The sequence below is a fragment of the Pristiophorus japonicus genome, chromosome 14, assembly GCF_044704955.1.
Source record: "Pristiophorus japonicus isolate sPriJap1 chromosome 14, sPriJap1.hap1, whole genome shotgun sequence".
Taxonomy (NCBI): domain Eukaryota; kingdom Metazoa; phylum Chordata; class Chondrichthyes; family Pristiophoridae; genus Pristiophorus; species Pristiophorus japonicus.
In genome coordinates, this window is record NC_091990.1 from 76,669,428 (window position 1) to 76,697,206 (window position 27,779).

The following is a 27,779-nucleotide window of genomic DNA, read 5'->3' on the forward strand; positions in this document are numbered from 1 at the left end:
TCCCCACTGCCATCTGGGAGACCCTGGCCATAGACCAGCCCAAATGGAGGAAGAGCATCCGGGAGGGCACTGAGCACCTCGAGTCTCATCGCCGAGAGCATGCAGAAATCAACCGCAGGTAGCGGAAGGAGCGTGCAGCGAACCAGATTCCCCACCCACCCTTTCCTTCAACCACTGTCTGTCCCACCTGTGACAGAGACTGTAATTCCCGTATTGGACTGTACAGTCACCTGAGAACTCACTTTTAGAGTGGAAGCAAGTTGACCTCGATTTCGAGGGACTGCCTATGATGATGATGACCCAGCAATACAAGTGACCCCTCATTGAACCGAGGCACATCCTTTGCTCTTCCTGACTCCATCTCTAAATGTTTGCTTTTCTTCTAAAATGCTCCCAACTCCTCCCAAGTCCATCTTTGCATTGGCTCTTCAAACAGTCGAGGTAAAATCGTGTCATGTGGGTGAGTGCGTCACACCGCTCACGTGCAGTGGAGACACGAAACCCAGAAGTAAAATGAGAATGAGGCACCCCTGTTGAAATCGGACATTCCCACGCATTGCATATTTTGCACCCACAATGGCCACTTCTCCCCGCCACTCCGATGCTGCCTCATTGTTAATATCGACCCCTGAAGCTGTGGGAGAACAGACTAAGTTAGTTATTTATTCAGTCAGCAGGCCGGGGCCTGCAAGACCATCGGTAGGTCGGGGCCATTGGAAGAAACAGTGTGCGGCGGCATGCCACTGCAGGGAGCAGCACGTGCTGCTGCAGGAGGGCAACGGATGACTGCAGTGCGGGCAGGTACAGCAGGAGTGGCGATGTCAGGGCGAAGGAGCGGCGAGAGTTCATAGAGCGATGTGATCGGGGCCCAGGAGAGGCGAGAGTTCGGTGCTCGAAGAGGCGAGGACCCAGGGGCAGCACGGACCAGCCCCACACTGCGATATGTGTGCGCACTAGGTCCGTGCAGCAGAGCAGGTCTCCAGTCGTCTTGGTTAACCCTTGCCACTAGACCAAGACCTAGCTCTGTCAAGCCCGTGTAGTGGCTGGTGTGCAACGGCCACCCCACATTAAAACAATCCACGCACAGGCATCTTCTACCCTTCAACATGTAGTTCAGGATCGGGAATATTACGTCCTTCATTGAAACACCTGTGAACTCATCCCTTTTCGACGTGGAAGCAAGTCATCCTCGATTCGAGGGATTGCGTATGATGATGAAGATTATACATGTTTTTAATACAAAGGGAGCAAGTCCTATTACCAACAAGTAGTGCTCGGCAAGCTGAGGAAATGAAAGACTGTCAGATCGCTGTCACACTCACGTAGTTTGGAAGTTGATCCTCCTCATTTTCATTCCCCATGTGTACGCATGTTTCCAATGGATCATCGAACTGATGGAGAGGCAAAGGCGACTGGGTTTATCTTGTGACCTAAACAAAGAGCATAGCTTGTGTCAGGCACGGTGCTGTAACTCTGGCAGCACAGACACACTGTGCCATTTCTTACTCTTACTTAACACGATTTTCAACATTAGGAATAGATGTTTGTAGTTCCAAAAGATTTCCCGCTACCCATTCCTTCTGCACAGACATGATTAACATTTCCCCAGAGGGCGAGGTTATATGTATCTCCTCTCTCCACTCTCCCTGTCTCTCCCTGCCTCAGCACCAATCTCAGCCCACAACATGTGTACGCGATCGATTCCAAGCCTCTCCTCATTGTCAATCTTCAACCTCATGACATAAGAAACTGAGTAAGTCAGACTGGGGAGAGGGAATTGCTCCCTCCAAATTGCCCAGCAGGGTTACACGAAGCTGATTCTACCCAACTATTTACAATATATATTAATGATTTAGACGAAGGAATTGAATGTAATATCTCCAAGTTTGCAGATGACACTAAACTGGGTGGCAGTGTGAGCTGTGAGGAGGATGCTAAGAGGCTGCAGGGTGACTTGGACAGGTTAGGTGAGTGGGCAAATGCATGGCAAATGCAGTATAATGTGGATAAATATGAGGTTATCCACTTTGGTGGCAAAAACAGGAAGGCAAAATATCTGAATGGTGACAGATTAGGAAAAGGGGAGGTGCAACGAGACCTGGGTATCATGGTACATCAGTCATTGAAAGTAGGCATGCAGGTTCAGCAGGCAGTGAAGAAGGCAAATTGCATGTTGGCCTTTATAGCTAGGGGATTTGAGTATAGGAGCAGGGAGGTCTTACTGCAGTTGTACAGGGCCTTAGTGAGACCACACCTTGAATATTGTGTACAGTTTTGGTCTCCTAATCTGAGGAAGGACATTCTTGCTATTGAGGGAGTGCAGCGAAGGTTCACCAGACTAATTCCCGGGATGGCAGGTCTGACATATGAAGAAAGACTGGATCGATTAGGCTTATATTCACTGGAATTTAGAAGAATGAGAGGGGATCTCATAGAAGCATATAAAATTCTGACGGGATTGGACAAGATAAATGCAGGAAGAATGTTCCCAATGTTGGGGAAATCCAGAACCAGGGATCACAGTCTGAGGATAAGGAGTAAGCCATCTGGCACCGAGATGAAGAGAAACTTCTTCACTCAGAGAATTGTCAACCTGTGGAATTCTCTACCACAGAAAGTTGTTGAGGCCAGTTCTTTGGATATATTCAAAAGGGAGTTAGATGTGGCCCTTACGGCTAAAGGGATCAAGGGGATGGGGAGAAGGCAGGAGTGGGGTACTGAAGTTGCACAATCAGCCATGATCATATTGAATGGTGGTGCAGGCTCGAAGGGCCGAATGGCCTGCTCCTGCACCTATTTTCTATGTTTCTATGTTTACTCTCCTGGGAGGTACAACTGAGATGAGCAACCCAGTGTGTGAAGGGTGGTGTTTCCAGTTCGAAGCTGCATTCTCCTGTTGAGAGACATGGCATGCTGTGGTGCCATGCATGGTGATTGGAGTGCAGGCAGGTACAAAAGGAGTGGCGAGGTCAGGGCGAAGGAGCGGCGAGAGACTGTAGAGGGGTGTGATCGGGGCCCAGGAGTCAGGCGTGAGTTCAGGACCAGGGGCCTGGGGCAGCATGGGCCTGCCCACACTGCGATATGTGAGCGCACTAGGTCCGTGCAGCAGAGCTGGTCTCCAGTTGTCCTGGTTAACCCTTGCCACTGGACCAAGACCTAGCTCTGTCAAGTCCTTGTGGTGGCTGGTATGCAACGGTCACCACACGTTAAAAAAATCCACGCACAGGCATCTTCCACCCTTCAGGATGTAGTTTGGGATCTGGAATATTAGGTCCTTCATTGAAACACCTGTGAACTCATCCCTTTTTGGCGTGGAAGCAAGTCATCCTTGATACGAGGGACCGCCTATGATGATAATGATGCTTTGGTGCCAAACACATCACTTCACCACAAACCCCTTACAAAAAGACCTTTATATTCGGCAAATAACAGAACCATTAACAAATATTAATCAATGCATCTTTGCAGGTTTGATATACCTACTGTCTGAAATCTGGAAGATTCTGTCACATAATCGTCATGAATTAGATAAATTTAACATGTCAACTAACTCCTCCAAAAAGGAGCTGAATAAGGACCCAGTTGGGAATGATATTGAAGTTCAAATATTCTAATAGCATGACGTTCCCTGTGAAGCTGCTGCTGAAGAGGGAGAAAGCTGGGTGATATGGAAGAGCACCATATAAGTCGGAGATAGACAGATTTTTGAGCGATAAGGGAGTAAAGGATTATGGGGAGCGGGCAGGGAAGTGGAGCTGAGTCCATGATCAGTTCAACCATGATCTTACTGAATGGTGGAGCGGGCTCAAGGGCCAAATGGCCTACTCCTGTTCCTATTTCTTATGTTCTTACATAGCAGGGGGATTTGGTATGCATTTCAGAATCCAGATTAGATAGCAACAACCTGTTTTATATGATTGAGGAGTCTAGAATGAAGGGATAGAGATTGAATATAAGACATTTAGGACTGAATGCACAAAGAGGCTGGAATTCACCAGCAGAGTTCGTGTCTGGAGCAGGGACCATAATCAACATTGAAGAATATGTTAGCTGGGCCAGTGAAGGAAATGGGGATACAAGGATATGGGAAGTGGGAGGCCATGTGGGGTTAGAACTACAGCTCATATGGTGAGTACTCATCAACACTGAGTGGTTGGGCCATATTTCCATGTTGTAATTTGTGTGCATTCCACTCCATTGAATTTGTAATTGTAACTTTTTTATTCTCTAATGTACCCCACACGCGCTTTTCAAATTCTTAAAACGGTTTATTTTTAGATATGTCCTGTTGGACTTGTGTTTAAACACTGCTGTTAGAAACCACCTTTGTTATCAGACCTAGTATAGACCTTCCTCTTCAGTCAACAGAAAAACTTGAAGAAACTACTGTCCAACCTCTGCGAAAGCCTTTTCCCTATAAAGCTACTGTGTCCTAATACTGGAGAGAAAATATTCCAGGCCTTACGCTGAGCCTCTCGGTGGTTACCCTACCCCCTCCCGTCCCGCACTCCCGTCCACCCTGAACGCCTCCAGTTAAAGTAGTCTGTTAGATGGAACACTGTCCTTTCACCTCTGGGACTTAGAGCACACCATTGAGTTAAATCCTTGCTACTGAAAGCCAGGTGGCTGCATTAAGGAATTTTGCCCACGTTTCAGGCCCTTCCTTTTACCTTGGTAGTAAAGCTCGTTGTACTCAGGCAATTGGTTGAAGCCTCCGCACAGGCCACAAGTTTTATTTTTATATTTGTCTCCCAGCTCAACCTTGAAAGCGAAAAAACAACTCTGGCAATTCAAAAAACTGTACAGCTAAGTAATACCAGCCTCCCGGGTCGGTACGGAGTGTGTATGGAGTGTGTACGGACCCGGGAAGGCACCGCAAAAGCCGGTTTTCAGCACACAGCACCAAAAACCAGCTTTTCCGATCTGTCAAGCTGGAGCTGGAGCTTGACAGATCGTAGACATCTCGGGAGCGAGGAGATTTGCAAGGGCAAGATTGCGGGATTTACCCATATCTTGCCTAGCAAATGTCCTCAAGATGCATAGCCCACTTTTACAGGCATAAGAGTTTTAAAATACACAAAAACATTGTAAAATAAAATTATAAAGACATATTTTATTGTTAAAAACCATCCCCACTACGGTAAGTTTATTTTAAACCATAATTAAAAAAACTTTTTTAAAAATCGGGAAAAAAAATATTTTTTAATAACTTTAATTTAAATTAATAAAAATATGTTGTGTATTTTTTCTATCTTTTATTATTGGTTATTAGTGCTTTGTGGGCTGTTTCTCATTCATAATAATGGGAATTCCAACTTACCGAGTTCCCATTATTATGAATGAGAACATACTTTACCTGATTGGCTGCCCAGAGCCATGTGACTGTAGCTCCAATCCTGCACACATCCTGACGTGCACGCGCTGTGACGCACAGTCAGTGGAGGCGTCAGGAACGGGAACTCTTGTGGGTGCAGCAGGAACAGGTAGGTGTGCTTCTTTTTTCAAGAATCCAGTCGAATGCCCGCGGGAAGGAGAAACCAGGATTTCTGTTAACAATATTACATTTGCGTGCACTTCCTACCTACAAAATCTTAACTTCTTGCTGACACATATTTATGGCAGTTTTTTCCAATATAATTTGCTCTGTTCACACTGCAACTACACCCTGCTGCTGTAACACCTCACTCTGGCATCTCTGCGCTTCTTAGCTGACTGCGGACAAACTCCTGTGCTTCAACCAACATTCATTTCTCTGCTTATTGAATTATAAATTCTGCTATTTGACTATAAATAATATTAAATCAAATATATCTATGTAATATATTGAAAATGTTTTGACGGTGTCCACTTAGTGTCAAAACATTTTCCATTATCAAGTGTTATGTTTAGATTATAATGGAACCTGCCTATGTTAGCATGTCACCCTGTAATTATACCCTCCCCAGTAAAGATGCTGCAATGTCAACCAGTAAGCAGGAGGCTGTAACTGCAATGTGAGGAATTGATCTCGGCACTTTCCATTATCATTAAAGAAAGAACGTGCATTTATAAAGCGCCATTCATAACTAGAACATCCCAAAGTGCTTTACAGACAATGGAGTGTAGTCACTGCTGCAATGTAGATATGTGGAGGCTAACTTGTGCACAGCAAAATACATTGGTTGAGCTTAAAATGTTAACCAGATCAGCAGAATAACTATTCTGCTCTTCCTCAAATAGGACTACAAGATCGTTCATGTACACCTGAGAGGGCAGACGGAGCCTAAGTTTAACGTCTGATGCAAAAGGCAGTACCTCCAACAGTACGTCACTCCCTCAGTACTGCCCCTCCGACAGTGCAATGCTCCCTCAGTACCACCCCTCCGACAGTGTGGCGCTCCCTCAGTACCCACCCCTCCGACAGTGCGGAGCTCCCTCAGTACTGCCCCTCCGACAGTGCGGCGCTCCCTCAGTACTACCCCTGTGACAGTGCAGCACTCCCTCAGTACTGCCCCTCCGACAGTGCAGCATTCCTTCAGTACTGCCCCTCCGACAGTGCAGCATTTCCTCAGTACCACCCCTCTGAATTGCAGCATTCCCTCAGTACCACCCCTCCGACCGTGCAGCGTTCCCTCAGTACCGCCCCTCCTACAGTGCGCCGTTCCCTCAGTACTGCCCCTCTGATAGTGCAGCGTTCCCTCAGTACTGCCCCTTCAACAGTGCAGTGTTCCCTCAGTACTGCCCCTTCGACAGTGCAGTGTTCTCTCAGTACTGCCCCTTCGACAGTGCAGCGTTCCCTTAGTACTGCCCCTCTGATAGTGCAGCGTTCCCTCAGTACCGCTCCTCCGATAGTGCAGCATTCCCTCAGTACTGCACCTCCTATAGTGCAGCATTCCTTCAGTACTGACCCTCCGATAGTGCAGCGCTCCCTCAGTACTGCCCCTCCGACAGTGCAGCATTCCCTCAGTACCGCCCCTCCGACGGTACAGCGTTCCCGCAGTACCAGCAATATAAGTAAAAAACAGGATGAGGTCCTACAAGCTGAATTTAGGGAGCTAGAAGTTAAATTAAAAAGTAGGACCTCAAAGATAGTAATCTCAGCATTGTTCCCAGTGCACGTGCTAGTCAGAGTAGGAATAGCAGGAAAGTTAAGATGAATATGTGGCTTGAGGAATGGTGCAAGAGGGAGGGATTCAAATTCCTGGGACATTGGAACCGGTTCTGGGGGAGGTGGGACCAGTACAAACCAGATGGTCTGCACCTGGGCAGGACCAAAATCAATGTCCTAGAGTTTGCTAGTGCTGTTGGGGTGGGTTTAAACTAATATGGCAGGGGGATGGGAATCTATGCAGGGAGACAGAGGGAAGTAAAACGGGGGCAAAAGCAAAAGGTAGAAAGGAGATAAGGAAAAGTGGAGGGCAGAGAAATCAAAGGCAAAAATCAAAAAGGGCCACATTACAACATAATTGTAAAAGGACAAAAAGTGTTAAAAAAACAAGCCTGAGGGCTCTGTGTCTCAATGCGAGGAGCATTTATAATAAGGTGGATGGATTAACTGCACAGATAGCTGTTTACAGATATGATGTAATTGAGATTACGGAGACATGGCTCCAGGGTGACCAAGGCTAGGAACTCAACATCCAGGGGTATTCAACATTCTGAAGGACAGACAGGAAGGAAAAGGAGGTGGGGTAGCATTGCTCCTTAAAGAGGAGACTAATGCAATAGTAAGGAAAGACATTAGCTTGGATGATGTGGAATCTGTACAGGTAGAGCTGCGGAACACCAAAGGGCAGAAAACGCTAGTGGGAGTTGTGTACAGACCACCAAACAGTGATAGTGAGGTTGGGGATGGCATCAAACAGGAAATTAGGGATGCGTGGAATAATGGTACAGCAGTTATCATGGGTGACTTTAATCTACATATAAATTGGGCTAACCAAACTGGGACCATTACGGTGGAGGAGGATTTCCTGGAATGTATCATGGATGGTTTTCTAGACCAACATGTCGAGGAACTAACTAGAGAGCTGGCCATCCTAAACTGGGTGTTGTGCAATGAGAAAGGATTCATAAGCAATCTTGTTGTGCGAGGCCCCTTGGGGAAGAGTGACCATAATATGGTAGAATTCTTCATTAAGATCGACAGTGACACTGTTAATTCAGAGACTAGGGTCCTGAGCTTAAAGAAAGGTAACTTCAATGGAATGAGACATGAATTGGCTAGAATAGACTGGTGAATGATACTTAAAGGGTTGGCGGTGGATAGGCAATGACAGACATTTAAAGGTCACATGGATGAACTTCAACAATTGTACATTCCTGTCTGGCATAAAAATAAAACAGGGAAGGTAGCTCAACCGTGGCTAACGGAAATTAGGGATAGTGTTAAATCCAAGGAAGAGGCATATAAATTGGCCAGAAAAAGCAGCAAACCTGAGGTCTGGGAGAAATTTAGAATTCAGCAGAAGAGGACAAAGGGTTTAATTAGGAGGGGGAAAATAGAGTATGAGAGTAAGCTTGCAGGGAACATAAAAACTGACTGCAAAAGCTTCTATAGATATGTGAAGAGAAAAAGATTAGTGAAGACAAATGTAGGTGCCTTGCAGTCAGAATCAGGTGAATTTATAACGGGGAACAAAGAAATGGCAGACCAATTGAACAAATACTTTGGTTCTGTCTTCACGAAGGAAGACACAAATAACCTTCCAGAAATACTACGGGACTAAGGGTCTAGTGAGAAGGAGGAACTGAAGGAAATCCTTATTAGTCAGGAAATTGTGTTCGGGAAATTGATGGGATTGAAGACCGATAAATCCCCAGGGCCTGATAGTCTGCATCCCAGAGTACTTAAGGAAGTTGCCCTAGAAATAATGGATGCATTATTTCTGGTCATTTTCCAACATTCTATAGACTCTGGATAAGTTACTATGGACTGGAGGGTAGCTAATGTAACACCACTTTTAAAAAAAGGAGGGAGAGAGAAAACAGGGAATTATAGACCGGTTAGCCTGACATCAGTAGTGGGGAAAATGTTGGAATCAATTATTAAAGATGTAATAGCAGCGCATTTGGAAAGCAGTGACAGGATCGGTCCAAGTCAGCATGGATTTATGAAAGGGAAATCATGCTTGACAAATCTTCTAGAATTTTTTGAGGATGTAACTAGTACAATGGACAAGGGAGAACCAGTGGATGTGGTGTATTTGGACTTTCAAAAGGCTTTTGACAAGGTCCCACACAAGAGAATAGTATGCAAGATTAAGGCACATGGTATTGGGGGTAATGTATTGAAATGGATAGAGAACTGGTTGGCAGACAGGAAGCAAAGAATAGGAATAAACGGGTCCTTTTCAGAATGGCAGGCAGTGACTAGTGGGGTACCGCAAGGTTCAGTGCTGGGACCCCAGCTATTTACAATATACATTAATGATTTAGACAAAGGAATTAAATGTAATATCTCTACCAGGAACATTTTACCGAGAAACGGGCCCGCATAGTGGACATGGATCCTCGACCATGTTCTGGAAGGCCAAGACCACAAACTTAGTGGTGCCTCTCCGGGCGTGTTGCTCAACTGAGCACACACGCTGCATTGCCGTACACAGGACTCTAAGTCAGAGTCGATACCGGGCCACCACACGTGCGATCTGGCTATCGCTTTCATCATTACTATACCCGGGTGTGTGCTGTGGAGATCCGAGATGAACGTCTCCCTGCCCTTTTTGGAACGGCTTGATTAGCTCTTGCATTTCAATGGGGATGCTGGCCCAGCTCCCATGTAGTACACAGTTTTTTACTAGGGACAGCAGAGGATCTTGGCTGGTCCAAGTCCTAATCTGGGGGCCGTGACAGGTGATTTATCATTTTCAAACACTTCCATGACCATCAACAAGTCTGCGGGCTGCGCCACCATCAACAAGTTTGCAGGCTGCGCCATTTCCATCCCCCCCGTGGTGGGCAATGGTAGCCGACTGAGAGCACTCGCACAGTTCTCGGTGTCTGGCCTGTGGCGGATGGTATAGTTATATGCTGATAGCATGAGTGCCCAACTTTGTATGCGGGCTGAGGCATTCGTATTTATCCCCTTGTTTTCAGCGAACAAGAATATGAGGGGCTTGTGATCGGTTTCCAGTTAAAATTTGAGACCAAACAGGTACTGATGCATTTTCTTTACCCCGAACACACACGCTAATGCCTCTTTCTCAATCATGCTGTTGGCCCTCTCGGCCTTAGACAAGCTCCTGGAAGTATGGGCGACAGGTTGCAACTTCCCCACAACATTAGCTTGTTGTAATACACACCCGACTCCGTACGACGATGCATCACATGCTAGCACGAGTCTTTTACACGGGTTATACAACACAAGCAGTTTGTTGGAGCATAAAATGTTTTTGGCTTCTCAAAAGCAATTACTTGTTTTTTCCCCCTTACCCAGTTCTCACCTTTACGCAATAACACATGTTGGGGCTCTAAGAGGGTGCTTAACCCCGGTAGGAAGTTACCAAAATAGTTGAGGAGTCCCAGGAATGACCGCAGCTCTGTGACATTCTGTGGCCTGGGCGTGTTCCTGATAGCCTCTGTCTTGGCATCTGTGAGCCGAATGCCATCTGCCGCGATCTTTCTCCCCAAAAACTCCACTTCTGTTGCCATGAAGATGCATTTCGACTTCTTCAGCCGCAGCCCTACGTGATCCAGTCGCTGGAGGACCTCCTCCTGGTTTTGTAGGTGCTCGACAGTGTCCCGGCCTGTGACCAATATGTCATCCTGAAAAACCACTGTGTGTGGTACCAACTTGAGTAGGCTCTCCATGTTTCTCTGGAAGATCGCTTCAGCCGACCGAATTCCAAACGGGCATCTGTTGTTGATGAACAGTCTCTTGTGCGTGTTGATGCAGGTGAGGCCCTTCGAAGACTCTCCAGCTCCTGCGTCATCAGGCTGAAGTCAGGTCGAGCTTGGTGAACATTTTGTCTCCTGCCAGCGTCACAAATAGGTCGTCTGCCTTAGGTAGCGGGTATTGGTCCTGTAGCGAGAAACGATTAATAGTTACTTTATAATCGCCGCAAATCCTGACTGTGCCATCACTTTTGAGTACTGGAACAATCGGGTTGGCCCACTCGCTGAATTCCACTGGGGAGATGATGCCCTCATGTTGCAGCCTGTCCAGCTCAATTTCGACTCTCTCCCTCATCATGTGAGGTACCGCTTGCGCCTTGTGGTGAATGGGTGGTGCCTCTGGGACCAAGTGGATCCGCACCTTCGCCCCGGAAAAGTTTCCAATGCCTGGCTCAAAAAGGGAAGGAAATTTGTTAAGAACCTGGGTGCATGAGGCCTCCTCAACATGTGATAGCGCTCGGATGTCATCCTAGTTCCAGTGGATTTTGCCCAGCCAGCTCCTTCCAACCAGTGTGGGGCCATCGCCTGGGACAATCCAGAGTGGCAGTTCATGCACCGTGTCCTCGTAGATGACCTTGAATATGGCACTGCCCAGGACAGTGATGAGCTCTTTGGTGTACATTCTCAATTTCATGTGGATGGGGCTCAGGGCTGGTCTGAGTGCCTTGTTGCACCACAGTCTCTCAAACATCTTTTTACTCATGATGGATTGGCTAGCGCCACTGTCCAGTTCCATGGCTACGGGTAAGCCATTCAATTTTACCTTTAGCATTATAGGTGGACATTTCGTCGAAAATGTGTGCACCCCGTATACTTTAGCATCTACCTCCTCTCTCTGAGGCTCGAAATTGCTTTGATCCACCATGAACCGATCTTCCTCTGCCACGTGGTGATTAGCATGTTTTGCAGAGCTTGCAGCTCGTTGGAGGTGCCCCATTGTTCTACAGCTCTTGCAAACATACCCTTTGAAGTGACATGAATAGGCTGAATGGAAGCCTGTACAACGCCAACAAGGTGTGAATTGCCTTGCATTCATCCTTTGTTGCGGACTCTGAGTCATTTAGGTTACCTGAGGCCTGCTGGCAGTTGCAGATTCATGGTTTCTGCCCTGTACATTTGTGGGCGCAAACACAGTTCCAGTTAATTTATGAACATTGCTAGCACTTGTGTGCTGAGAGATTTGTTTACTGTTATCACTGGTGGACATAAACGACTGTGCTATCACAATGGCCTTACTGAGGGTCGGTGTCTCTACAGTCAAAGGTTTTTGTAGGATGGTCTTGTGGCCAATGCCCAGTACAAAAAAAGTTTCTGAGCATTTGCTCTAGGTAGCCATCAAACTGATATTGTCCTGCAAGTCGCCTTAGCTCGGCGACATAGCTCACCACTTCCTGACCTTCAGATCGCTGGCACGTATAGAACCGATACTTCGCCATCAGCACACTCTCCCTCGGGTTAGGATGCTCCCGAACCAGTGTACGCAGCTCCTCATATGACTTATCTGTGGGTTTCACTGGAGCCAGAAGATTCTTCATGAGGCTGTAGGTCGGTGCCCCGCAGACCGTGAGGAGGACCGCTCTCCTTTTTGCAGCGCTTCCTTCTCCATCCAGTTCGTTGGCTACAAAGTACTGGTCTAGCTGTTCGACAGACCTCACCCTCTGAGAACTTCTCCATTTTGTTGCAGCTTTGCGTTGGATTTGTGTACTTGTCGCCAGTTGTTGTGTTCCTAACACAGTTGGGACTGCACACAGGTAGGTTAAAGTAACAGTGACCTCAGTCTTTATTTAGACACTCCAGAGTGAGTAACAGGGCTTAGGGGCCGGCTTATATACAGTGCTCCCCAGGGATGCTGGGATCTCTTTGGACTTCAGGGAATGCGCTCCCTGGTGGCGGTACAAATACACAACAAAATGATCTTGCCTCAGCGGTAGCACTCTTGCCTAAGTCAGAAGTTTATGAGCTTCCAGTCCCACCCCAGGGACATCAGCACACAGTTTACGCCAATACTTCAATGCATTAATGTGGGAGTGCTGTATTGTTGGAGGTGCCATCTTTCAGTTGAGCTGTTAGACCGAGGCCATGGCCACTGGATCAGATGATTGCGGTGTGTAGAAGAGTAAAGGAATTCTCCCAATGTCTTGGCCAATATATACCCCTCAACCAACATCACCAAAATATACTCATTAGTCATTTATCTCATTGCTATTTGCAGATTATGCTGCACAAATCGATTACCCTGTTTGCCTACAAAACAGCAGTGACTGCAGGTCAAAGTATTTCATTGCCTGTGAAGTATTTTGGGATGTCCTCAGAATGTGACAAGTGGCGTATATATCAATAAAGTTTGTTCTTCCTCGTAAACTGCCACGTCTTTAGGGCTGGACTGTTGCCTCCATTTTCGTCGATTTTCTCGGCGGTACGGCTGCTTTTTGATGAAAAACCGCCCGGCGAGAGTTTCCTCTTTATTATTTAAAGAGTTCTGCCTACGTTTTGAAAAGGCCTGCGGGGAGCAAACCGCCCACGTGCACCACCGAGAAAACCGGCAGGATCTAAGTTTGGCCTCAACAGGGACCCATACACACCGCCAAGGGAACCGCCCAGGAAAAACTGCCGGAAACAGGTGAGTACCCGTTAAAAAAAGGTAAGTTAAAGGTTTTTTATAGTTAATTTTAAAATTCTAAAATGGCAATTACGTTAAAAAGTGCCTTGAGAATGTTTTATAACTTTTTATTTTCTGTTTAAATGAAAAAATATTTTTTGAGCTTCCCCCCTCCCTCGGCCCAACCGTAGCCTCGGACTACATATTTAAAAACATTTTAAGAGCGCGTTCTCACTACTTTCGGCTGTAACCGCCCAGAAACCATCGAGAATCTTGGTGTGAGAACCATTTTCTCGTCGGGCGGCTTTAATGACCTAATTAGCAGCCATATAGTTCGCATGCCAGACACAAGACTCCCAAACCAAGCGCTCTACTCGGAACTCCGACACGGCAAGCGAGCCCCAGGTGGGCACAGGAACCGTTACAAGGACACCCTCAAAGCCTCCCCTGATAAAGTGTAACATCCCCACCGGCACCTGGGAGTCCCTGGCCAAAGACCGCCCTAAGTGGAGGAAGAACATCTGCGAGGGCATTGAACACCTTGAGTCTCATCACCGAGAGCATGCAGAAAAATAGCCCAGGCAGTGGAAGGAGTGTGCGGCAAACCAGACTCCTCACCCACCCTTTCCTTCAAAGACTGTCTGTCCCACCTGCAACAGGGACTGTAATTCCTAGATTGGACTGTTCAGTCACCTGAGAACTCACTTTTAGAGTGGAAGCAAGCCTTCCGCGATTTCGAGGGACTGCTTATGATGATGAGCGTGTACTGTTTAGCTGATGGTCTTTTGACCCAGTACGGTATCTGCTGTTTTGTGATCTGGTCTGAGTTTAGTCTGCAGGCATGTACAGTAGACACCTCAAGTCGCTGTCTCCACAAGATCCTACAAATCCCCTGGGAGGACAGACACACCAACATTAGTGTCCTCGACCAGGCCAACATCACCAGCATTGAAGCACTGACCACACTTGATCAGCTCCGCTGGGCAGGCCATATAGTTCGCATGCCCGACACGAGGCTCCCAAAGCCAGCGCTCCACTCGGAACTCCTTCACAGCAAATGAGCCAAAGGTGGGCAGAGGAAAGATTAAAAGGACACCCTCAAAGCCTCTCTGATAAAGTGCAACATCCCCACCGATACCTGGGAGTCCCTGGCCAAAGACCGCCCTAAGTGGAGGAAGCGCATCCGGGAGGGCGCTGAGCACCTCGAGTCTCATCGCCGAGAGCATGCAGAAACCAAGCGCAGGCAGCGGAAGGAGCGTGCGGCAAGTCTGTCCCACCCACCCCTTCCCTCAACGACTATCTGTCCCACCTGTGACAGGGACTGTGGCTCTCGTATTGGACTTTTCAGCCACCTAAGGACTCATGGTAAGAGTGGAAGCAAGTCTTCCTCGATTCCGAGGGACTGCCTATGATGATGAGTATGCAGGCCCAGCAAAGCCTGTAGCAACCAGCTGTGTTAGTTCTACTTGTACTGATATGCCTAGTGATGTTAAACAACAACTTGCATTTATATAGCGCCTTTAATGCAATAAAACATCCCAAGGTTTCTCTCGAGGAAATATTTAGCTTAAATTAACTCAGGCGGAGACTTTCAGAACTGCACTTCGAGAGAATTTATTTTAAAAAGCAAGATATATCTCGGAGAGCCTGCTTGGACCTTACCAAGGCAAAACTCTGTCGTACAAGCAAATTGCACGTATCTTTATACAGAAATTGAATACAGAAATAGAAAAGAATCTTATTCATTAGTCCCGCGAGTACAAAGGTCGTCTCGGGAGGTGCACACTCTATCTGTCCTTGCATAGTTTTTCTCTGTTCACAGTCTGATAAGCAGAATCAAAAGGAGACTCCCTTTTAATACCAGATGGTCATTTAATTGCACCTCTAAGTTTCAAGGCTAAAAAGCGTGGCTATTTTTCTAGTCTTATTATTTCTTTAAGCATAGCAAAAAACAGAATTTAACCCTTCCCTCTAAATTAAGCCAGGTGTTCATAGTTTCTCTCTTCCACAATTCCCTCCTTGTTGATCTTTTTATTTTTTAGATCAACACAATTTCCTATATTCTCTTCTTGAGCAAAAGCGGGTGTATACCTTCAGGATAGGGTAATCGTCAAAGGATAATCGTCTTCATCAACCTTTTCCTCTAAGCGACTTAACCTTCCTTTCATGCATACACCTTTTCTTTTTATTTCGGAGAGCAGGCCTATTACTTGACTAATTAAATTTTTTAGTTTTATCCACATTCTGCAAAGGATTATTAATAATACAAGCATAACCACACCTACGATTACTATGGGGTGTATAGCGAGCTTCAGTACTGCTGTAGCTTTTGGGGACCATCCGGTAAACACATCCCACCAGTGGTGTACTGTCAAAGAGGTGACTTCATCTGCGATTCTCACTAGCTGCCCCTTCTTGTAACTCATTTCGACTCTAAATTGGTGGATGTCTCTGCCTTGCTTTGACAGAGCTTCCTCAATTTTCTTGTCATTACGTATCAAATTGTGCAGTCTGGTCAGATTAATTACAGGGGGTAAGGGTTCAATCTTGTGCATAGACAGATAATTTTCTACATTTTGCCACTGCCCAAAGGTATAAGTTCTTTTTATTTCAGGGTCATACAGGGTGTAGACTCTTCTCACGCATTTATTAATGGGGGGTTTATACAAAATTCCATCCAGATAGACAGGTTTATTTCCTGTCACACAGATCTCATTCTGTCCTATTTCCGTTATCTCAGTGTCATTTGTTAGCTTTAATTCCCATTTACATACTCAATGGAGTGCTGCACTGAGCATGGTTCGTATATGGCGGTCTGATAGGGACATACCATTCCGAATGGCCACCTAGCACATCCCCTCTGGTGATGTGTCATATTCTTCTCATCCACCCAATCTCCTTTAAATTCTGGGTACCAGAAGTTCTGTCCAAACAGCTGGGGCATTACTTGGAACTGACACCAAATTTATTTTCGTGTCATACTTACTATCTCTCCAGTAACGTTACATCCTTTTGAATTACAACTGGTATATCTTTTTTTTAGGGTTAATGGTTAAATTAAGAAGCTTATCTCTTTTGTTAATTTCCAGCAACCTTTGCCATGTGTTAGCATGGAAGGATAATATTTTCCTTTCTAACTCGGCTCTTAATAGCTGTCTGATCATTTCTTTAAACAGGCAATGGGTGTACTTGTTTACTCCCTGTTGTTCTTTCATTAGGTTCTCTATTTTCCTTCTCTATCCCTTCATTCTGTTCCCAGGTCATTTCATTTATGACGTAACCTGATATCTGTAATTGCTGTAATCCTTCATCCCAGACATTTCTGATTTTTATATCTTCCCCTACCAGTCCTCCGACGGCCTGGATTTTATTTTGTAGGGTCTCGATATCCATGGAGTTCAATGCTCCTATTCCTGCTCCCACTCCACCTAACACAGTCTCTAACACATCCCGTTTCTTTCTTTGGGGTCTTTCTTTTTCAAAAGATACCTTAACACTGGTTGTGTGGCAACCATCTTCTTTCTTTGGGGGATATTTAATTCGTATTGTTAGATTTAATACACCTGGGGATCTTACCACTGGGATGCAAGTGGTCAGTATCCTTTTTAGATGTCCCGGGTCCCGGTCTTCTGGGTGGCCGGATTCTTTTACTGACCATTTTACCACTAATGGGTCTCCTCCATTCACTGGGGTGTTATTCATGCACAACATCCGCTGCCCATCTACCATACTTGTAAATGAATAATGGAGGAAGTCTTTTCTCTCGTCCGGCCCTCCTATGTACCCCCATCTCTTGTTTTTCTTTGTGCTCCAGGTACACTTCATCCACACATCGGCCTGGTATTCTATGAACAACTGATACCCTTTCCCCAATATAAACTGGAACTCCCCTCTTTCTTCCTTCATTCCACACGCCTCACATCGTGCCGTAAAATTCCCTACTTTACAACTTTGGCCTGCTGGGCATATAAAATTGCCTTGCTGCCTTATACTATTACTTCTTTCCCATACCATATTTCCCTTCCATACTCTTCCTTCTTTTAGGACTTCTTCCTCCTGCCGGGATTTCCCTGTCGCTAAAATGATCAGTATACCCATCGCCCATTTATAATTTTTCCAAGAATCCCTTCCCATCTTCCCTTTCTTGTTTGTTTCTATACCACTCTTGAAATAAGTCGTTACAATAACAACACGTCCACACGATAGTAACAGTGACCCAAATAATAAAGGCCCAAACTGGCACACAAATGAGCTCTGACATTCGTCCGTGAATTTTGGGCAATATTTTCAAGTCCAAATATTTAATACAAGAGCAGGTACAGTTCTTCAGCGAGAAGATGGCTGTTTTCTTAGTCGGGCGACCGTAGTATGTCCTGGTTCAATGCCTTTTCCTTCGGCTGTAATTCGTCGGGGAAATAATATTTACAGCGGGTCGCATGCACCCAGTTCGGGTGCTTTTCCAACTTCAAAGCGGTTCGTGTTGTGAGAATTATCTGATACGGTCCTTTCCACCTAGGAGAAAAAGATTCTTGATTTAATGTTTTTACTAACACTTGATCTCCAGGCCTGAAAGGGTGCATATTTCCTTCCGACGGGGCACCTGTGTCTGCTTTATTTGTTCATGCAGCCTTCTTGCTATTTCACACATGGCCTGAGCATACTTTAGTGATTTTTCATCATTCCAAATTAATGCTATTTTTTCATCTGTCAGTGGTGGTTTTACGCCAGTAGGCATTGGTCTTCCCAATAAGGCTTCATGTGGTGTCAAATCAGTGTTTCGGTTTTTCTGGTTTCTTATTGTATACAATACTAATGGTAAGGCTTCTGGCCACTTCAGTCCAGTCTCCTGACATACCTTGGTAAGGGTAGATTTTATTATCCCATTTACTCTTTCTACCATTCCCGAGGACTGTGGCTGATATGGTATATGTAACTTCCACTGGAACCCTAACGCTTCTGCAAGGTTTTGCACTATTTTTCCGGTGAAGTGTGTTCCCCTGTCACTGTTGATTCCCATAGGTATCCCATATCTTGGTACTATTTCTTTAAATAGAATTTTTACTACTGTTCGGGCATCGTCTTTCCTAGTGGCGTACGCTTCTACCCACCTTGTGAACATATCTACTATGACTAATAGATACTTAAGACCTGATACTGGAGGCATGTGGACAAAGTCAATTTGCAAATTTTCAAAGGGCATACTTGGTTGGGGTAGATGATCATATCCAGCAGGTGTTTTACCTCTGTTATTTTGCTGACAAATTTGGCATGTCCTAGCAACTTTCTCAATTACTACTGTTATTCCTGGTGCATACCATTGTGCATTAATAGCATGTATCATCCCTCCTTTGCCCATGTGAGCCTGACCGTGTGCTAGGCGAGACAGGGGCAAAAATAGAGATTTAGGGCAAACAGTTCGCCCATCAGGGTGATACCAAATGTCGTTTTTTAGAAAACAACCCTGGTTTTCCCAAGTTCTTCCTTCCTGCATGGTAACTTGTTGTTGGGCTGTTTTAAGTAGTTGGATGTCAAGTACCTGTGGAGGGGAGACTGAGACTGCTTGAAGGCAGTCTGCCTGTGCCGAAGTGGCCTGTTTGGCTGCCTCGTCAGCCCTCCTATTTCCTACTGATACTTCATCCTCACCGGTTGTGTGGGCTGCACATTTGATAACGGCTACCTTACTTGGCAACTGAATGGCGTCTAATAGATTAAGCACCAGTTGAGAGTGATAAAGCCTCTGTTTTTCCACAGTTGTCCAAAATCATGGACCACACCGAATGCATATCTGGAATCAGTATAGATATTAGCAGTTTGATCTTTAGCTTTTATACAAGCTCTAGTGAGGGCAAACAATTCAGCAGCCTGAGCCGAGGTTCCGGGAGGCAGGGCGAATGATTCAACAGTTTCGTGGGGATTTACAATAGCATAGCCTGCCAAAAACAAATCATCCGACGGCCTATGTGATGATCCATCTGGATAGAGAATAAGATCAGGATTGTCCATGGGCTCTATGAGCAAATCTGGTCTTGGTAAGGTGGCTACTTCCACCGTTAACAGACAATCATGCTGGCCTGGATCCTCTACTTCTTTAGTAGGAAGAAAGGTGGCTGGGTTCACTACTGGTGCACGTCGAAAGGTGTAGTTAGGGTGTGACAGCAGTAATACTTCATAACCTGTTCTTCGAGACGCTGTAAAGTGTTGTGTGGCAGCTGAATTCAAAAGTAATAACACAGCATGGGCTGTAATGACAGTACATGGATGATCCAAAACAATAGGTACCGACTTCTCCACCATGACCGCAGTAGCAGCTACAGCACGTAGACATGCGGGCATTCCTCTTACTACTGGAGGCAGCAAAACCGAATAATAAGCAACTGGTCTATTTCCCCCACCATGTTCTTGGGTTAGTACTGCTGTTGCAAATACTGCGGGGCTTTCGGTGTATCCTTGGGGCAGCCTGGTCCATGTGTACTGCTGCTTCTTGTGGGTCAAAACAAACAGATACTGACTTTCTTGATTTAACGGGATAGAGTAAAAAGCTGAACACATGTCTATTACAGTAAAGACAGTTGCTGTTGGTGGTATAGCAGATAGTATAATGTTGGTGTCCGGTACCACAGGGGTGATAGGACTACTATCTTATTAATAGCTCTCAAATCTTGCACAAATCTCCATTCATTCGGCCTATTAACTTTTGGTATGGGCAGTATCGGAGTGTTACACGGGCTCTGTGTCTTTTCTAAAACTCCTTGTTCCAACAATGCAGAAATTACTGGCTCTATCCCATTTTCTGCCTCTGGAGGCAGTCTGTACTGCCTAATGCTTGGTAACACGGCATTCTTTATCAATTGTACCCGATGGGGTACTGCAGAGTGTACTTGCCCAACATGATTCTTATGCTTTGCCCAAAGTTCAGGAGATACTTGATTCAATGCCATTGGCAGCTTAGGGCTTGGTTGTTCCGGGGGTTGCTGTTTTTCAAAAGTGGAGGCATGATTTTTACCTTTCCACTGGAGAATCCCCCTGTTGTGGGTTGTCGAAATCTCGACCTCCGAAAAGAATGACTCCGACACTTACAGCTCCGATGGAAGTTTCCCTTTTAATTTACTTGCTCGCAAGGGGTAAGTTTCACTCGGTCAAGGGCCAAATGAAACCTCCGCAATGGTACAGCTTCACAAGATATTTATACAGTAAAACCCAAGTTCTGGCCTCTCCCTGTGTATTGCTCTGTCTCACAGTCAGTGAATACAGATAAAGAGTTAATTACTATATCCTGGTACTGAAATGGTCTCGAGATATTTCCTTTTGTCAGGGTTATCAGAAAGCCAAACGGCCATTACTCCATGAGTCATAGGTAATGGGCTATCACCTGTCTTGTATTGTATCAGGATTATCCAATTTCCTGGTCAGTTTACCTGTTTGCTTCAAATGGATGAGGTAAAGGAAAGAGATAATGGCTAGAAGATAAGGGTGGGGTGACATGGAACTCCTGTAGTGTAGACAATAGGAGAGCACCATGGGGGGTTACTTGTCTCAGCATGACTTGTCTCCTAGCTGTCTGATAACCATCAGCTATCTAACAGCAGGTTTAGCTGTTCATAATAAGCTGGCTGCTAAAATGCAGAAAGTTCTGGAAGGGCCAGGACTCCATTTTAATCAAAAGGCACACAAATACCGTATGGTATCAGCTTAGATAAAAATACATTTCCACAGGGTGATAAATTCTATCTGAACATTTTGCAGTTTTATTACTGCCCAAGGTTGCTGTTTTTCTCTTTCTATTCCTACAATCATCAGACCCATATCTTTAGGTTTCGCTGGCGGTTTTACAGCCAAGGTCAGATGGGGTGTCGAGTTCGCTTCTCTAAACCGCTGCTGCTGTAAGGGTGTCAAATCCATGGGTACCCCCAATCCTTCTGGTCCAAAATAAATGCGGGGCGTAGCTTCTACTATTTCTTCTCTATTTAAAAAGGATTGTACCAAACACTGGTAAGTTTCAGCTTTTTGGCGAGTGTACCAGGCTGTACAGTGAAGCTGAACTGCCTCAAAGCTTGTCAAAATTATATACATCAATTCTTCAGTATTAGAGTCAAATTTAGCTTTTAAGTTTTGTACAACTTCATGTATCAAGGGGGAATAGAAGTTGCCATTCAATTGCCAACAATAGAGGGCAGCCTTTTCTTTGTTATCCTCCCTTTTCTCTTTTTTAATCCCATTAAAGAACTGATGAATATTATTTGGAGGGAGCTCCATGAACATTCCTTCCTTTGTGCAATAAATTGTGGCTCCTAGTTTGCACAAAGTCTGTCTTCCCAATAAAGGGAGCGGTGTTGTTTTAGAGACTATCAAAGTCTCATCATTAACTGATTGTCCTTCAATTATCAATTTGGTAGGTTCAGATAAAAATTATTTCATGGGGATACCGGCCACACCCATACTTAAGACGGTGGTGTTGCTTACAGGTAATCCCACAGAGGATGGCACAGAAGACATAGTAGCACCGGTATCCACCAGGAACTTTACATAAGTGTCTCCTACTTTTACTACTTACAGAGGGTTTTCTTCTATGTCTGCCGATAAGCGGAGGGCTGCCGCTTATACCACTAAGCCTCCGGGGCATCCCGATGCTGATTATTCTGTGCCTGTCCTCGTCCCTTTTGCTGATTTACTGACCTGTTTTAGCCATATTTTCCTTATAGGTAAGTAGTCCCTCTCTATCCATGTTAGCCAGTACTGTAACTGTCTCTTTCCAACTTTTTCCTTGCCAGTCCAAAACCTTTATTTTGTATGTTCTTGCTTGTTGTGGCAACATACAATTTAACAAGGTTTGCACTGCCAAAGGTTCATTTTGATCCATTAGTATTCCTGCATGCTCGTCCTAACTATTTTTCCATCTGCCTGCAAAATCTATTCTTCTGCTTTCTGCAAGCAGCGGGTGACTTCCCCTATATCTCCATGCTTTTTAGCTCCCTTTAATAAATGGTACAGGTTTGCTCAAGCCAGTTGTGAAAGGCTACTGGCTTCTTAACAGGATTAGGGGCAGCTGATATCATATCCCGAGCTTCTCCCGGTGTCCAGGGCTTTAGGACAGCCGTTGTTCTGATCATTATACGGGGGCTTGTGTCGTGGGGGTAGTGGAGGAATCGGCCTGTCTTATCCAGCTGAGCGGCCACTATGTCTATGATCTCCTGCCAATCTCGGGCTCGGTGGTTGGAAGACGGGGGTATAAGCCGACAGGGGAAGCGGTCAAAACCGGGGCACTCGGGGGGCTGTAAGAGGGAGGGGGCTTCTCCTTACCCTCCTCCTCTTTCTTTTTATTTTTTAAAACAATTCTCCATATAATCTTTATCCCAACTGGGGTCCTCTGTCCCATTTTTGGTGGTCTGTCTCCATTCCTCAATTAAGGACAATTTAAAACTTCCTCCATATGGCCAATCCCCATCAGACCAACCGTACAAATCGCTACTAAACGTTACCGCGTATCTGTCGTCTCCTGTGTCTTTAATTACAGTGTCCGCCGGCGAGCCGGGCGGCACAATGGGATCTCCTACCTTCTCTCGTTGCTTTACTGATTCTTTTCTCAGTCTTAGGATGTACTTTCATTCTTTCAGTCGAGAGGTCGTCTTTCTTTCCTTTTCTAGGAGCTGGGCGCGAGCGCCCTGCTCGACTGGAGCCGTTTCCCATTCTTCCGGGTGCAACGTCTCGCGATCTTTTCTGAAATGAGAGTTAGGACAATCCTACAAAATATACAATAATTTACAAAGCGCTCACCGGTGTTCTCTTTTCTGCTCAGCTCGGGGTCTCCTTTTGCCTTTTTGTTATTTTAGCTTCTTAGCGGTAGCTACCTTATGCCTCACCCTCTCGGGGATCTCGGCGGCCCGTCCCCCTTTCAGCTAGGACGGCCTAGGCACCTTCCTCCTTTCAGCTAGGAAGGTCCTTAAAATTCCTCTTTTCTCTTTAAAAGTTAAATTTGGTTCTTTTGGATCTCGTTTTTTTTTAGAGATCCTGCCGGACTACGCCAGAATCTCTCGAGGAAATATTTAGCTTAAATTAACTCAGGCGGAGACTTTCAGAACTGCACTTCGAGAGAATTTATTTTAAAAAGCAAGATATATCTCGGAGAGCCTGCTTGGACCTTACCAAGGCAAAACTCTGTCGTACAAGCAAATTGCACTTATCTTTATACAGAAATTGAATACAGAAATAGAAAAGAATCTTATTCATTAGTCCCGCGAGTACAAAGGTCGTCTCGGGAGGTGCACACTCTATCTGTCCTTGCATAGTTTTTCTCTGTTCACAGTCTGATAAGCAGAATCAAAAGGAGACTCCCTTTTAATACCAGATGGTCATTTAATTGCACCTCTAAGTTTCAAGGCTAAAAAGCGTGGCTATTTTTCTAGTCTTATTATTTCTTTAAGCATAGCAAAAAACAGAATTTAACCCTTCCCTCTAAATTAAGCCAGGTGTTCATAGTTTCTCTCTTCCACAGTTTCACAGGAGCATTATCAAACAAAGTTTGACACTGAGCCACATAAAGAGATCTTAGGATAGGTGACTAAAAGCTTGGTGGGAGGTAGGATTTAAGGAGCAATTTAAAGAGGACAGAGAGATAGAGAGGCGGAGAGGGTTAGGGAGGGAGTTAAGAGCTTAGGGACTTGGTAACTAAGACACAGCCGCCAACGGTGGAGTGAAGGAAAATGGGGATGCTTAAGAGCCCAGAGTTGCAGGAGCGCAGATATCTCGGAGGTTTGCAGAGCTGGAGAAGGTCGCAAAGATAGGGAGGGGCAAGGTCATGGTGGGATTTGAACACGAGGATGAGAATTTTAAAATTGAGGCGTGATTAGAGCTCAAGTTTCTAAGAATATTCCAGAAGAATGAAGTACTGCGTTAAGTGATGGCATTCTTTCCGTCAGTAATTTCAGCAAAGTGTATGCGAGTACAGATCAGGCTGCCGATTGTGTCTTCATAGGAACACTGCCCAAAAAACAATCAATATCGCACTCCCTTTACACCCTACTTACCCAAAATATTAACCCTGCAAATTCACAATAGTTGGAGCAGCTCAGAAATGTCTCAAGCTGCATTTGGGCTTTTTCCCACATTAGCAAGTTCAGGAGGACCAGAAAAGCATAGAAACATAGAAACATAGAAAATAGGTGCAGGAGTAGGCCATTCGGCCCTTCAAGCCTGCACCGCCATTCAATGAGTTCATAGCTGAACATGCAACTTCAGTACCCCATTCCTGATTTCTCGCCATACCCCTTGACCCCCTAGTAGTAAGGACTACATCTAACTCCTTTTTGAATATATTTAGTGAATTGGCCTCAACAACTTTCCGTGGTAGAGAATTCCACAGGTTCACCACTCTCTGGATGAAGAAGTTTCCCCTCATCTCGGTCCTAAATGGCTTACCCCTTATCCTTAGACTGTGACCCATGGTTCTGGACTTCCCCAATATTGGGAACATTCTTCCTGCATCTAACCTGTCTAAAACCGTCAGAATTTTAAACATTTCTATGAGATCCCCTCTCATTCTTCTGAACTCCAGTGAATTCAAGCCCAGTTGATCCAGTCTTTCTTGATATGTCAGTCCCGCCATCCCAGGAATCAGTCTGGTGAACCTTCGCTGCACTCCCTCAATAGCAAGAACGTCCCTCCTCAAGTTAGGAGACCAAAACTGTACACAATACTCCAGGTGTGGCCTCACCAAGGCCCTGTACAACTATAGTAACACCTCCCTGCACCTGTACTCAAATCCCCTCGCGATGAAGGTCAACATGCCATTTGCTTTCTTAACCGCCTGCTGTACCTGAATGCCAACCTTCAATGACTGATGTACCATGACACCCAGGTCTCTTTGCACCTCCCCTTTTCCTAATCTGTCACCATTCAGATAATAGTCTGTCTCTCTGTTTTTACCACCAAAGTGGATAACCTCACATTTATCCACATTATACTTCATCTGCCATGCATTTGCCCACTCACCTAACCTATCCAAGTCGCTCTGCAGCCTCATAGCATCCTCCTCGCAGCTCACACCGCCACCCAACTTAGTGTCATCCGCAAATTTGGAGATACTGCATTTAATCACCTGATCTAAATCATTCATGTACAATGTAAACAGCTGGGGCCCCAGCACAGAACCTTGCGGTACCCAATTAGTCACTGCCTGCCATTCTGAAAAGTACCCATTTACTCCTACTCTTTGCTTCCTGTCTGCCAACCAGTTCTCAATCCACGTCAGCACATTACCCCCAATCCCATGTGCTTTAACTTTGCACATTAATCTCTTGTGTGGGACCTTGTCGAAAGCCTTTTGAAAGTCCAAATACACCACATCAACTGGTTCTCCCTTGTCCACGCTACTGGAAACATCCTCAAAAAATTCCAGAAGATTTGTCAAGCATGATTTCCCTTTCACAAATCCATGCTGACTTGGACCTATCATGTCACCTCTTTCCAAATGTGCTGCTATGACATCCTTAATAATTGATTTCATCATTTTACCCACTACTGATGTCAGGCTGACCGGTCCATAATTCCCTGTTTTCTCTCTCCCTCCTTTTTTAAAAAGCGGGGTTACATTGGCTACCCTCCACTCGATAGGAACTAATCCAGAGTCTATGGAATATTGGAAAATGACTGTCAATGCATCCGCTATTTCCAAGGCCACCTCCTTAAGTACTCTAGGATGCAGTCCATCAGGCCCTGGGGATTTATCGGCCTTCAATCCCATCAATTTCCCCAACACAATTTCCCAACTAATAAGGATTTCCCTCAGTTCCTCCTTCTTGCTAGACCCTGTGACCCCTTTTATATCCGGAAGGTTGTTTGCGTCCTCCTTAGTGAATACCGAACCAAAGTACTTGTTCAATTGGTCTGCCATTTCTTTGTTCCCCGTTATGACTTCCCCTGATTATGACTGCAGGGGACCTATGTTTGTCTTTACTAACCATTTTCTCTTTACATATCTGCAGAAGCTTTTGCAGTCCGTCTTAATGTTCCCTGCAAGCTTCCTCTCGTACTCTATTTTCCCTGCCCTCATCAAACCCTTTGTCCTCCTCTGCTGAGTTCTAAATTTCTCCCAGTCCCCGGGTTCGCTGCTATTTCTGGCCAATTTGTATGCCACTTCCTTGGCTTTAATACTATCCCTGATTTCCCTTGATAGCCACGGTTGAGCCACCTTCCCTTTTTTATTTTTACACCAGACAGGGATGTACAATTGTTGTAGTTCATACATGCAGTCTCTAAATGTCTGCCATTGCCCATCCACTGTCAACCCCTTACGTATCATTCGCCAATCTATCCTAGCCAATTCACGCCTCATACCTTCAAAGTTACCCTTCTTTAAGTTCTGGACCATGGTCTCTGAATTAACTGTTTCATTCTCCATCCTAATGTAGAATTCCACCACATTATGGTCACTCTTCCCCAAGGGGCCTCGCACAACGAGATTGCTAATTAATCCTCTCTCATTACACAACACCCAGTCTAAGATGGCCTCCCCCCTAGTTGGTTCCTCAACATATTGGTCTAGTAAACCATCCCTTATGCACTCCAGGAAATCCTCTTCCAATGTATTGCTTCCAGTTTGGTTAGCCCAATCTATATGCATATTAAAGTCATCCATGAGAATTGCTGCACCTTTATTGCATGCACCCCTAATTTCCTGTTTGATGCCCTCCTCAACATCACTATTGCTGTTTGGAGGTCTGTACACAACTCCCACTAACGTTTTTTGCCCTTTGGTGTTCTACAGCTCTACCCATATAGATTCCACATCATCCAAGCCAATGTCCTTCCTAACTATTGCATTAATCTTCTCTTTGACCAGCAATGCTACCCCACCTCCTTTTCCTTTTATTCTATCCTTCCTGAATGTTGAATACCCTTGGATGTTGAGTTCCCAGCCCTGATCATCCTGGAGCCACGTCTCTGTAATCCCAATCACATCATGTCTGTTCACATCTATTTGTACAGTTAATTCATCCACCTTATTACGGATATTCCTTGCATTAAGACACAAAGCCTTCACGCTTGTTTTTTTAACACCCTTTGTTCTTTTAGAATTATGATGTAGTGTGGCTCTTTTTGTTTCTTGCCTTTGTTTACTCGGCCTTCCACTATTGCTTTTTACCTTTCTACCATCCGTTTCTGACTCCATATTACTTCGCCCTGTCTTGCTGTATAGGTTTCCATCCCCCTCCCATATTAGTTTAAACACTCCCGAACTGCATTAGCAAATGTTACCCCAGGACATCAGTTCCAGTCCTGCCCAAGTGCAGACCGTCCCTTTTGTACAGGT

The 27,779-nt window shown here is 45.3% G+C and overlaps 1 long non-coding RNA gene across 1 annotated transcript; it reads right to left on the reverse strand.

The window, feature by feature from the left end:
* Nucleotides 1–15,072: 15,072 nt before the first annotated feature.
* On the reverse strand, nucleotides 15,073–23,954 carry LOC139279950 (uncharacterized). Its single transcript, XR_011596561.1, has 2 exons — nucleotides 23,026–23,954; nucleotides 15,073–17,986 (listed from the first exon to the last, which is right to left on the reverse strand). It is a non-coding gene; the product is annotated as an uncharacterized lncRNA (long non-coding RNA).
* Between the last annotated feature and the right edge of the window lie 3,825 nt (nucleotides 23,955–27,779).